The following is a 14,750-nucleotide window of genomic DNA, read 5'->3' on the forward strand; positions in this document are numbered from 1 at the left end:
CGAGTATATTGAATGATGTCTATGCCGAAGTCTATTTCTCGAGATAGGATGAGTATATTGAATGATGTCTATGCCAAAGTCTATTTCGCTCTCAGGAGTGACTCCTGGTAGATAATCTATGAAAACTTCTTGAAATTCTCTTACTATAGGACTGACTGAATGGGATGTATCCCAACACTGAAGTCATTAACCCAGACTAAGTGATAGATACAACCCTTTGAAAGTAACTTTCTCGCCTGAAGGTACAAAATGAAACGACTCTTAGGCACTGGTAAACTACTACTTCACTCTATGACTGGCTCATTAGGAAAATTTGGAACTTAACAACTCAATATAATCAATGGAGGCATATAAGGCATGAAGTCAGTCCACACCTAGAATGAAATCAAAATCTACCATGTCTAACTCAATTATATCAGCCATGTTGCCTTTGTGATTGATAGAAATGACACAATCACGGTAAACTCGCTTAGGTAGAATAGACTCCCCAACACGTATAGGAACACAAAAGGGTTCACAAAGTTTATCAGGAATAACTCAAACTTATTTGTAACAAAAGGGGTTAAAAAAGATAAACTTGCTCCTGAACTAGCAAAGCATAAATGTCAAAAGTAAAGACTTTGATCATTACATTGACAATATCTGGAGAGTTATCTTGCTCTTGGAGACTAGTGATCGCATAGAGGCGGTGTGCTCCTCCGCTAGTATCGAAAGTAGTTCCTATGGGTGCAACCTTGTCTAGTGGAGAAACTGATGAAGATTGGGATCAATTAACCTGATTTACACTACCTTGCATGTTCTTAGCACACTTATTCATGTAGAGAACCTCTTGACCACACTTGAAAAAACCCATTTGGCTATCAGGACACATACCTTGGTGGATCCTACAACACTTAGTACATGAAGGAACCTACTTACCTCCTTGTTCCATACTACCTTGAGACTGTGCAGGTCTAGCTCTAAAGTTGTATGAATTATGGCAATAATACTCACCTTTCTTTCTTAGTGCAGGTGCACCAGCAGATGATGGAGCAGGTCCCTTTTGCTTTTGCTGAAAAGACAACCGATTCACATTACTTTTCTCCTGCCCCGACTCATTCCCCATTTTAATTTTCTTATTTCTTAATTCTTCTCTATCCCTCAACTCATATTCCTCCACCTGATGCACATAAACCATCAACTATGAAATATCCATGTTACCTATGAGCATCGGAGCCCTACGTTCCTTACTTGACATATGAGATAAACCAACAAAACACAAGTTCGTTTACTTCTCATGTCTCAACCATCATCGGAGCATATCGAGATAGTTGGGTAAACTTCAACCCAACTCGCAGGTGGTGCACCCTCAACTCTACCCCATTTCCACTAACCGAACCAAGTCCTAGCAACATTATTCAGTTGATATGCAGCTAGCTCAACTCTCTTAATATTAGCAACATGCATCACCTTAAAAAAATACCTTTTACAACACAACAATAAATTTCTCTTGGTCCTCGGTTGTGCTTGAAACAGTGAAGCTTGGAGGATTCATTCTAAAAGAACTCTTGGATTCGAGAAATATCCGTCACTTCATGACTAAATCCTCTCTTTTGTCAAAACGGGTTAGTCTCAGCTTGACTCAACATCTGGATAGCCTCACAGAACTCAGCACTGGTAAACTCTTTAAGGTTGCACTTCATGTTCATTTGGTAACTCATGCTCCTCAACATTATGCCTAGCATGAAGACCTTTGACAGATCTTCGTGGAGGAATGATTATCTAAAATAGGACAAGCCCAAATTAGACGGAAACTTTTTAGTGATAAAGTCTAATGCAAGAAATGAGTATGAAAAAGGTGAGAGATTTTCCTAAGTGTTGCAGCCTTCTAGTTATAATTATAGCGCGCTTCACACCAATAACTAGGATTCTACAAACACGTCCTCATAGACTCCCTAGGACTTTTGAACTCTATTATTTGATACCATGTTTCTCACGCTCCAAGTCTACACTCGGACGTGGTTGACACTTGAAAACCATTGCTAGCCCCAAGAAAACCCTTATCTTGTCTTACATACTCAACAAAAGACTTAACTTAAGAAGATAATCTCAAAAACATAGCTTTAGATAGCTATAAAACTTAGACAAATGACAACTTAAGTCTTTCAACAACACCTTTTGATAATGTATACACAACTTAACTACTAACAGTTTATGAAGCCTCTAAAGAAAAGAGGGATGTCGGGATAGGAGGGATGTCGGGAAAGGACCCCTGATCATCCTAACATCGAAAAAACTAGAAAGCAGATAAAAACATCTTTAAGAAAGCAAGGAGTCTCACCAACCGACTATTAGTGCTCAAGAAGGAACAACAAGGCGCTGGATACTTATCCTTGTTACCTACGTCTACATCATAATACGATGCAGGCTAGCTGACATCAGTACATTAAATGTATGAGTATGCGATATGAAATGCTAAATAATAAATAGGCTTGAAAAGATTCATAAAGAAACACTTACCTTGGCTCTTCTCAACTCATGAATAACTTAAATTAAAGCAATGGAACACATGAAATATACCAAAAGTCTTATAAAACTCTAAAAGCAACTTAGTTCGTTAATGAAAATGTAATAACAAACTCAACTTTACTCATATAATAAAATAACATAGTTTCTTTAGAGTTATATCTAACCAACAACAACTACTATGAGCCTAAGTGGTGTTACAAGTTTTTGCCCATGCTGCCAGAATTGTCCTATACTTTGCAGTCATATAGAACTACTTAATTTAGTGGATCCAGTAGCTTATCTTAAGGAGACATCTAAAAAGTAATGATCTTTTACTACCCATGATGACTACATGGTTTATGGAGATTTGAGTTAATACGAACTCGCATCCCGATATTGGTGATCAATACTATTCCCAAAATGTGCTTAGCTCATGTGTTTGTAAAAACAAAACTCTTTGTTTGGTTTGAGATAGTTACTCAAAACTTAGCTTAAAAGCTCTTCTGGAATTGATGTTCCCTTTCTTTCTTAAATATGAAAACATTTTAAATTTCGTGGGTATACTTTATTTCCATACACTTCTTTGAAGAAAAGAACTTTACATCTTAAATCTTTGCTTAAATTTGAAATTAAGTCTTAAAACAAAGTTAAAATATTTGTGAAAGTTTTTGAAAAAATTACATGAACTTCTTTTAACTTACTTTTTAAATTTTAAACTTGACTCTTAACTTGTTGACCTAACTCTGAACTTTCCTTGAATTAAATTATGGTTTCAAGGATTAGGATTTGTGATAGGAAAGATCTAATGATGTTTAGGAATTATTTTATATAGCTAAACAAGAAAAATGACCGAATTATCAAAATGTGAGGGTGGGTCTGCGACGCGGAGAGGCTTATAAATTTGGTTTTGCAAATCGCTTTTTGGGTAGATATCTCAATGACGGCTCCATGACACAAAACAAAAATTTCCAAATCTTGGAACCAGCCCCGTAATGCACCACCACCTTTGGATTTCGTCAAATGAAATTTCTTCTTCATTTCCCAGCCCCAAATTCGCCCAATCTCCGTTCTTTTTATGACATTCCTTTTATATACAGGTACCCAAAAAATATATCTAAGAACCTAGTTCAGAACGACTCTATAATACGACGTAACGATCTTAGAAACTTCCCAAATCAATCAAATTTATGAACAACATCAAAATCAAGAATGGTCCCAAGATCATCAACTTTCAAACTCTTTTAGGATGAATCCATGCTGAAATAAATATATTTGGCATGTGGGAGAATGTTCTAAACTTTATGAAAGCCTCACATACATGGTAGTAATAAATCCTTGGTGAAAAGCACAACTACATTGATCGATCTTGATGAATCTTGCCCTTTTTTCTTCTTTCTCCCCTTTTCTCCTTCGTTCAAGCCCTAAAGTAAATTCCAAGTTTCTAAATCATGTGATCGGTGCCAGCGAGATGGAGGAATTTCAATGAGGTAAGAGCTTCCCTTAAATCCCATTCTGGTGATTGAGCTATTTGATATATGGGGCATTTACTTCATAGTCCCGTTTGTGAGTTCTCATGGGATGAAGTATATTCTTGTGGAGGTTTAATATGTGTCGAAATGGGTGGAAGCAATTGTTCTCCCCAACAATGAAGGAAAGAGTGTCACCGTATTCCTGAAGAAGAATATCTTCTCCAGATTTGGTACACCTAGGGACATTATTAGCGTTGGTGGCTCGCACTTCTGTAATAAATTTTTTAAAGGGTTATTGGAGAAATATGGTGTTCGACACAATGTGGCTACTCCTTGCCACCCACAGACTAGCGGGCAAGTTGATTTGTCCAATTGGGATATCAAATAGATTCTGGCAAAAACTGTAAATGCAATAGAACGGACTAGTCAAGGAGGCTAGATGATGCTCTTTGAACCTGACACACTGCATACAAGACCCTATCGGTATGTCTCCATACCAATTTGTATATGGGAAGGCTTGTCAGTTACCGGTCGAGCTAGAGCACAAGGCGATGTGGGAAATGAAAAGAATAAATCTGGATTGGACTGGAGCATCAGAATAGAGGCTAAATGAATTGAATGTACTTGATGAGTTCCGCCTAAAAGCTTATGAAAGTTCCGCCATCTACAAAGAAAACATGAAGAAGTATCATGACCAAATAATTGGAAAGCGAGAATTTGTTGTTGGTGATATTATGCTTCTATCAAAATCTAGGTTGCGCTTATTTTGAGAAAAACTCAAGTCCACGTGGACAAGGACATTCCTTATCACCAAAATTTTCCCATATGGAGCGGTTGAGCTAGAGAACAGGAAGGCGCAAAGTTCACAATCAATGGACAGAGGATAAAGATGTGTTTGGGGCATGTGCAGAGTATTCACGAAGTGCTTGAGGCCTACCATCTTTATGAAGTCTAAGTAATCAAGGGTCCTGCATCGTGCTTCAACGTTAAATCAAGCGTTGCTTGGGAGGCAACCCAAGGTGTACCCTCTGTCCAACGATATTTTTTATTTTCTGTAGAAATAGTCGTTGTTTTGTTTAGTCCTTCTAAGTGTTTAATTCTTTGTATGCTCGTCATGGCTAAATAATAGTGTAGGTTCAATCTCAAAAAAGTGTTCAGAAAAACACAAAAAGAATGGCCTAATTGGTATTCCATATGTAGGAGGAAAAATCAGATTTCTGCAGAAAATGGTCGGTGAAGAGGTATACAGACCCCATCAACCACCCGTCGTTCAATCGACGAACCATGAATGGTGTCAATAGATCCTTGGTAAGCCGTGAAATTTTTCTAAAGTCTAAGAGTGATTGACGGTCCTAATTGACGGACCGTCAATTGATCCACAGACTGTCGACAGGGTCTCGTGGATCCAGTTAGCCAGTGGAACGAACCGACCTGGACAGTTACAGTAAAAACCCAACCATTCAACTTCTTTCCCTCTTCCCAATTTCATTCAAACTTCCTTCCATAATCGTTTCACCCCATCGAATTCCTCCCCAAATCACTCCCCAATTTAATACCACATCTCCCAAAACCATATTTCCCCTCATTTTCTTCAAATCCCAAACGTTTTCTTACCCAAATTCTCTCTTCGTCCATTCTCCAAAGTCCGGTTATTGGGTTCGTAAGGCATCGACTATTTCTTCGGGTTTCATATCACTGTAGGCACACAACCACAACACTCTTCACTGCTTGTAAGGTAATTTGATTTCCCCTCACTTTGAATTTCTACTCATAGTTGAATATAGAAAATCGGGAGTGGGTATTGACCTTGGGACAAAGTTGATGAACTTTGCATGCTAAATGTCATGTAGTTACTTCCCTTGGGATGATAGACAGTCGTTGTGTAGCAAATTTAACTACCTAAAACGTTGTGTGTCTAAGTGTCCATGTATGTTCCGACCTAGGGTTCCACTTCTTACTCAATTAGGTTAGATATTTGTACAAAATAGAAACCCTAGGATTTACGAACTAGCATATGATGTGTTGAAAAGCATGTTTAAACTTGATTGTGTTAAAATGGTTCGCTAAAGAAATTTGGAAGTTGAACTTGAACGAGGCCTAAAATTTATCATAGGCCTAAAGTACAAGACCCCATCTACAGACCATCATTCAATCGACGAGCCATTGATGGGGTCCGCCGTTTAAGACACCTAAAAACAAATTAAGTGTCAAATGACGGATGTGGACTATGATTCGTCGATTGATCGACGATCCGTTCAGCACATCTGTCGTTTCCATCAAAGAGTCTTTTTTCACCCATCCAAACAAAGGATGGGTTTTACAAGTCGTAGATCAATCTACAGTGCGTCGATGGGTCTCGTGGACCTAAGCCTACACTCAAGAGTTGTATTTTTTATTTTCATATTATCTTCTTTCCGTTGTTATTCGAGTGTGTCATTAAGATTCTAGGATACTAACAATTGCTCCACATGTACAATGGCCCCAATGATGAAATCGGTTTACTCCACGAGGGGAAAATCCAAGTCATTCGCCCCATCTTATCGGCTGATTGAAGAAGACACAAATACAGAGCAGGACCCGGCCTACATTCCTCTGGGTAGACAAACTCCACCAACATCATCCTGAGCCACTAGGGTCACCCCCCGAAAGGTGAACACATACATAGCCACTGCCTCCCAGTCTGATGAGGAGCGCACACTGATTGGTTCACCAACCATGGCTGCTTCTAGTTCAAAGAGGGGCTCAGCATCCGGCTCTAAGTCTGCCATAGTTTCAGGTTCAGGGTCGGCCTAGTATTCAGGGTATAAGTTGGACACTACCTCCGGTTCCAACTCCCTGGGAGACACTAGATCAGGGGGTCAAGAACAACAAGCCTCGTCTGATGAGTCTACTAGTTCGGATATTGCACCTGCACCGCAAACACATGACCTCAAGCTAATTGCACACAAACCAAACAATGGTGCATCGAGGGGTAATTGAAGGTATATAGAGATTCCATGATGCTCAATGAATAATGGGTGATGACCCGGCTGGTTACTGAGGAGCGTCGAGTCCTCACAGGGAATTTGCACATTGTTCCAGAGGTGCACAGTCTCTTTGCTTTCCACAAGTGTAACTTAATTGCTCAGGACTTGGGCTCATATAGTGACGAGCTCGTGCACGAATTTTATGCCTTCTACATTGCCACTCTCCGAGGGTCAATCAATAAGTGGGAAAAACCCGCCAAACAAGACCCTCTCACCTCTTAACTAGACTTTTGCTGTGGGGTCGACATATCCGATGCCACCATCCACCGATTCCTATAAGGCCCTACCATCGGTTCATACTGGAGCCGCAACATTGCAGAGTTCAATTACTGGTGGGACACAATCGGGGGATGCGGGGGATGCAATTTTTAGAGGAGTACAGAGAAGAGGGAGGCGGTGAAACTGTAGCTAGTTCGGTAAATTGCAACAGATAAGGAGAGGGCTGACTGGGTTATAGATCCATGAGGGCTCATCAAGAAGGCTACACTCACTTTTGTGGCCAAATTTTTCTAGATGTTGGTCCCACACCGTGTATCACCCACAAAGGTCGATAATGTACTTACATGGGATAGGGCGGTGATGGTGGAAGCACTTGTAGCTGGGGTGGAGATAGACTTCACACAAATGATTTTAGCGGAGATACACAAGAGAGCATTCAAGACATCCACCACTTACCCCTTTCATTGTCTTATCTTATAGATGTGCAGGGATGACAGAGAGCAAATTTGGCACTTTGATACACTCTGTCAGCCGACAAGTACATTCGATATAGGCCTCATCAAGGATGAGGCCAATGTGGCAGCACCCTGCATAGGGCCCCAGGTCGATGTTCCCCTACTAAGCGAAAATTTGGCAGACACAGTGGAGCTAGCCCAAGGGGCAGCCCCTTCCGCACCAGAGCATGCTGAACCCACTCCGGCCTCCTCCATACATGCAGCCAATAGGGCCCCAGCTTGTCCAGATCCACACCACCAGCTCCAACAATAATCACTCTAGCTCGAGTCCAGAAGTTAGAGGCGGAGATGGCCATCCTGCTCCATCACATTCAGTCTTGGATGCAGAAGTCCATAGCAGAGGTAGAGGACCGAATAGAGAAGCGGGTGGCCAAGCAGGCAGAGCAACAAATTCAGGCGTTTCACAAACGTCTTGATGCATTTGAGTTATGTGTTTTAGCACGACCATCCCCCGCCACAAGCCTCACTGCCATCCAGACGGAGCTGGCCAGCCTACAAGCCAATGTTGATACCATCTTAGAGATGCCGGGACTGATCCAGAGCTTTCTCTCACTGATCTAACAGAGTACATTGTGCTTGGAGTCATGTTCAACGTACTTGCTAAGCCACATGCCCATTGCAAGAGGAATCGTTCCAACCACACCATTGAGGCTGATGATAAAGCTTGTGCAAAAAAGAGGGAGCGGATGGAGATGGAGCAAGAAAGGAGGGCCTCGATAGTAGATGAGGAGATGCACCAGATAAGGGTTCAAGAAATAATTATTGGAGCATCCAGTTCTGTGCTTGAGGGAGGAGCGAGGAGCACTACTAAGGGTGTGGAGATAGAGGTGGATGGCACTATTGATGGTTCCATCCCTATAGATATGGGCACTACAGATAGTGTCCCAATTGCTGATCCTACGGACTTCAAGAAACTGGATCCACCCACTTATTGAGAGATCTTCGGCCCTATGCGCCACATGTGTGCTTCACCTACCACCTTGTGTCTTTCACTTACTATGCATTGGGGACAACTGAAATTTTTTTTGTGGGGTGGGGTAAATGGAATGTGAGTGGTAGAGTGAAGTTTGAGTACCCCAACTCACAATCCTCTCTTAGGGTTTTCTTGCATGTGTTCTTTTTCCAATAAATACTGCTTAAATTTCTGTTGAACGGGCATGTATTAGTGAGTAAAATAGTAGAAGCATGAAAGAAGGAAGTATGATGACTAATGAAAAATCATACCCCGTCCATTGTAGTGCTTGCATTTATAGGTTAAGATATGATACATGTGTTGGCTCTAAACATGACATAAAAGGCACCCACTGCATGACCTTCAATTAAAACTTGAACTAGGAAATCTGATAATTTGATAGTGCAACAATGTGCCAAGAGAGTGTGAGGATATTCGAGTATTCAACTATAGGAGCCTAACTAAAACTTGCCCGGTTAGTCCTGTGAAGGGAAGCTACTCTAGAAGTTAGGCCCTTGTTAGAAATAGACCATATCTAGCCTAAAATAAGTTGACCAAATGAAATAACTGTCCATTTTATTCTAAATATGTTGAGCCTGTAATAGACCAATTTGTTTGATGCACCAACTCACCTTCCCAAGGTCTAATGTTTTGGCCCCAATCCCTCCTTGGACATGTGCAACTTGACTTAAGCCAAAATCCTAAGTTGAGGGTGGCTAATGCATAAAGTGACCTCGTTTTAGCCCTGACCCAGCCTCGGGTATTGTGTACCTCAACCCGTGGAAAAGCCATGAGTTGAGGGTGGCTATAATGAGAGAAGACTCAAAATGGGTATGAGACGAGTTTGTTATTGAAAAGAAAAGCTTAAATAAGATAATGATGTGACTTTTCGAAAAGAATTTTCTAAGAAACAGATGAAAAATGAAAAAAAGAAAAGAAAAGAGTAATAGTCACATTTAAAAGGGGAAATAAGCCAAAGGAAAGAATAGAAAAGAAATAGGGGGTCAAAAGCAATGGTAGAAATATTAGCGGTAATGTTAAGGAGGGAAAAATGTCACTATATGTAACCAAATGTACCACATCTGACCCTGAGCCTACCTTACAAGCCAAGTAATTCCTGCTGTAATCCTAGAGTCTAGTGTGGTGAATTTAAGCAGCGAAAAGCCTATGGGGTGGAGCACTAACTGTATTTGAACTCAATCCGGAGTGGAGTGTTGAAACAAAGATCCTTGTACCCAAAATGAATAATCATTTTGTGAAAATTGAGGATTTATTTTGAAGTGAGGGCACTAGTTGTATTATGAGAAAGTTGATACCTTGGTGAGAGGAAAAATAGTAGAGATCTCTGTTGCATGGTGAATTTGTGTCATGATGTGACGTATGAGTTAGCTTGTTGATCCTGAGAGCATAGGCCTGCATTCAATGAAGAAAGAGTCACAATACATAGTCATGTGATTGATAGATCTTACAGTACTTCTTCTATGGAAGTGTCGTTTAGGTTCATAGTTTGTCACTTGAGGACAAACAATGAATCTAAGTTGAGGGTGTCGATGTACCATGATTTCACGGTATTTCTAATGGATTTCACTTAAAGTTGTGTGTGTCTAGAGCCTTTTTGTAGTGGTTTTACTAGGTCTTGTATCTTGTTTTGAAGGAAAGATATTCGGGCAAAAAAGATAGAAGACAACTGAAAAAAGTTCATAAAACAGACCTATGAAGCCAATCGACGGTCCGTCATTCAATCGACAAACCATAGGTGGTGATTGTAGATAGGAAGCTCAGGCATTGGAGGAAAATCAGGGAAGTCTGACTAAGTGTGGAACCACGAGAGGAATTGACGGTCCGTGGAGTGATCGACGGATCGTACTCGTGAACCATCATTTGTTTCAGAGAAGGTTCTAGTACCTGATTTTTGAAGATTCTAAGTATGGAGCTACAAAGGAGTATCGACAGCCCGTAGATGGATCGTCAGAAAGTGATGTTGGTCTGTCATTTGATTCAGAGGGTTCCATCCAGAGGGAAAATTATTTTCTAGTCCTGACTAACAGAAGCAAACAATGGACCGTCAGTTGAAGTCGCATACTTGAACAAAACTTTCCTTATTTAAATTCCTTTTTTATTAAGACTTTGTTCTCTATTAATAGGGTATTAAAACCTCGTTTCTGGTGTTAGATACTATTATTTTTGTCCTAGTTTCTGTATTAGAGATTGAATTTTTTAGCTATTAATTGATTTTCAGATTCGGCTTTGAAGCTTGTGGTTTGAATTTCAAGTGTGATTTGTGGGTTTATTCTTCTTGCTAAGTAAATTCATGATTTCTTCATCTAAAACTACGAATTGTGATATTGCTAACATGGGTAACTAAATTGGGTTGTGGGAACTATGGGTAATTAACAAAGTATGACTAGCAACTAAACAATTCTTGAATAGTTTTTTGCATGAATTGATAATTATTTCACTTAGATATCTTTTTAACGGTGGCCAACATTAGAAATCTCCTTGTTGCTACTTGCCGGACCGATGAGGTAGTTATTAGGAAAAAAATTATCAATATAGATTTAGTGTGATACTATCTAATAGATTAGTCTCGATTGGTGCGAAGTAATAACTAACCCATACATCGATTATGATGTCTAATATGAGGTAATGGTAAGGGTTCGTAAATTATACACACGTAGCAGAACAAGGTGCGGGGTGAAATTCTCTAGGTGTCAGACCAAGGATTTAGAGATACCTAACTTATCACTTTGCATGTAATACACTAGGAAAGGATTGTAATTGCTAGGAATACAACGTTATGAACATGTGGGAAACACATATACCCTAGTTACTTTCTCATCTTGATAACAACCAAAGACTACTTCTGTTCACTTGTTAACCATACTATTGAACGAATTTTGTTTCAGACCCCCCCCCCCTTTTACTTACATGTTTTGAAAATACGTCGACTAAACAAATATAATTGTGGGTTGAAGTTAAAGTCTAAACCATTTTCCTCGTGGGATCGACCTGAACCTACAAGTTGGGTTCATTACTTGATAATGATCGCTTATGCTTCTTTAGGGAGGTGTAATTTGAGCGTTTCAACAGCATGACTCCATTTGGATGATAGTTGATAGAGTTCCTAAGTCTGTGCGCCTTTTGGTTGTTAAGACTACAAAAATTTGGCGGAGTACTATGTCAAGCCTTACATTAATGAGATAATCATGTTGCTTGGGGTTCGTTTTTCTACAAGACTTGGTACTCAAGTTAACCTTAGCACAACATTTCATCCAGACATGGATGGTCAAGAAGAGTATACTATTCAGACCTTTGAGAAAATGTTGAGAGCCTACGTGATTGATTTCAAGGGTAGTAGGAATGATCACCTTCCTCTTATAGAGTTTGACTAGAATAATATCTACCATTCCATCATTCAGATGGCCCCTTATCAGGCATTGTATAGGCATAGATGTAGATCTCCAGTTGGTTGGTTTGAAGTAGATGATGCAACCTTGATAGATCCAGATTCAATTCGTGATGCTATGGAGAAACTGCAACTCATTAGAGATTGACATAAGACAACCCAGAGTCGCCAAAAGTCCTAAACAGATGTAACGAGAAGGGAATTAAAGTTCGAAGTTAATGATTAGGTTTTTTTTTCTGAAAGTGTCACCTATAAACGGGTGATGAGATTTTAAAAAACTGGAAGCTTTGTCCTAGATAAGTAGGACCTTGCATGTTTTTGAAAAGAGTTGGTAAAATGGCTTACGATTTTTATTTGCAAACAAAACAAGCAGTGGTGCATCCCGTTTTTTGCATTTTGTTGTTGAAAAGGTGTGTGGGTAATCCAGCATCTATTGTACCTTTAGAAAGTGTGGTTGTGAAGGGTAGTCTCACTTATAAAGAGGTACCAGTTGAAATCCTTGATTGTCAGGTTCGAAAGTTGAGAAACAAAGAAGTAGCTTCAGTTAAGGTTTTGGGGAGGATTCAGTCCTTAGAGGCAGCTACTGGGGAAGTAGAAACATCAAGTATCCTCATCTATGTCTTTTCGATTTCATTCCAGCTTGATGTAATAGTTTCTCTTTAGGTTTTCACTCATTCATGCACAAATTCAATCTTAGTATCATCTTCCTCAAGTTTGTAATTGCATTTTTAGCATATTTGCATGTCCTTAGAACTTAGCTCAGTCAGAAATCAGTTTCTACTAATTAATGGCAGGGTTTGCAGCTCTTCCCTCCTTGTCCAACTAGTTTAGACTTCATTGGAACATGAATTTTTCCAAGGGGGAGATAATGTAACACCCCGTATCGGAAAATAGACCAAACCAACAGATTTCCGCATCTTTCAGGTGGCAACTGGGACGATATGGATCATGGATCAGTCCACGGATTGTCGATCACTTTGTATGTCGAGACCCTCATAACCTGGTCTCTTAAGTTGATCGACATACTGATAGGATGGATCATGGATCAATCCACGGATCATCGACCTTTGTAGTTCGAGACCATCAGAACCTGGTCTCAAAAGTTGATCAACGGACTGACAGGATTGGGCATGGATCAGCCCACGGATTGTCGATTAGTTTGTAGGTCAAGACCCCCAAAAACCATCATCTGAAGTTGATCAATAAACTGGCAGGACAGATTGTGGATTGGTCGAAGGACCATTGATCGGTTTCAACAGTGGCTTCAGTAGATTTTAAGTTTGGGGTCGTTTGGTCTTTTTCTCATGTGTTGGACCCTTACACTATGTCGATTAACCCCTAAACCACGTGGTTTTTGTCAGATTTAATCATTATACTATTTAGAACTTACCCTAATCAATTATTCAACAAAAACATCAGACTCAGTGAAAAATACAGGAGAAAATCGACCAAGCCCTAGTTAAAGAACACAACAAGTTTTAATCAATTCAAGCCTCGAAATAGAAATATTTATCCGTGAATTTCGTAACCAGGTATGATGATCATCCTACTAATATTGATGATCATCGGTATTTGGCGATTTTAAAATCCATGTGGAATTTCAAGAAAATGAATGGTAATCTTCCAATACTCCTCAGATAAACTACTCAAGCACATCTAGCTCTCAAACCCCAAATTTAAACTCGACAGAGTACTTAAAGATGAAGATAATAAAATTTGAATTTAATTTCGAGGATATTATTCAAATGGATGGACCTAATCTCCAGATGACCCGGACTATTGCTAAAGAAGTATTCTACTTGTGTAAGCTACTATGTGGTAATCAGCAACAACAATTATAACAGCAACGTCTATATTGGGTACCAAAGCTATGTCTGCAATGGGTTCAGCAACAACGTGTGCAAAGGGTAGAACGTGGTAATCAGCAACAGCAATAGTACTGTCTGCATTAGGTACGACCTAGTAATCTGCAACAGTGACGTATACATGGTAATCTGCAAAAGATAGGTCACTTCGTGTTGGGATATTATCAGCAGGGATCTGATCTTAGAATAGCTCTGATGATTTTACGATGAACTTTACTGAAGCATTAGGATATTTCTGACTAGAAATTCTTCAACTCATTAGAATGTTGATTTTGTGAGTGAACATGATGTATGGAGTGTTTTGTCAATGACAATTACCATATTTTAGAAAATTCTTTCCAATTCTTGACTTGCTTGACTGGGATCGACTTCCTAAATCCTTTCCCGAATTCCAGCTGTCTGACTCGAATGACTGGGAAATTGGACTTGGTGAAGGCATTTGATCCATCGACAATTATTCCCTGAGTTGCTCGAGCGGCTTGACCTTTTATATCTCTCTAAATTCCTTGGCCTACTAATTATGTGTTCATTTTATTTTTAAGGTAGTAAAGAGAAGTTCTTCTGCATAAAAGTTGATCCTTCTGATTACACTTGGATTCATCTAGCAATACAAAGCATTAGTTAATTAAAGATCAACCATATATAGGTTATTTTTTAGCTGGCATTGCATGAACTATTATCAACCTCTTTTTTGTTTTTTAATAAATGTGGGTTGAGTCAATTTATATTTTCCGCAACTAATGATCAGTAATCATAATTTGCGTAGATGAGAACATCAAATTACTTAACTATATATCTCTATAAAGTCTTA

Source organism: Solanum pennellii, chromosome 5 (genome assembly GCF_001406875.1).
Source record: "Solanum pennellii chromosome 5, SPENNV200".
NCBI classification, from domain to species: Eukaryota; Viridiplantae; Streptophyta; class Magnoliopsida; order Solanales; family Solanaceae; genus Solanum; species Solanum pennellii.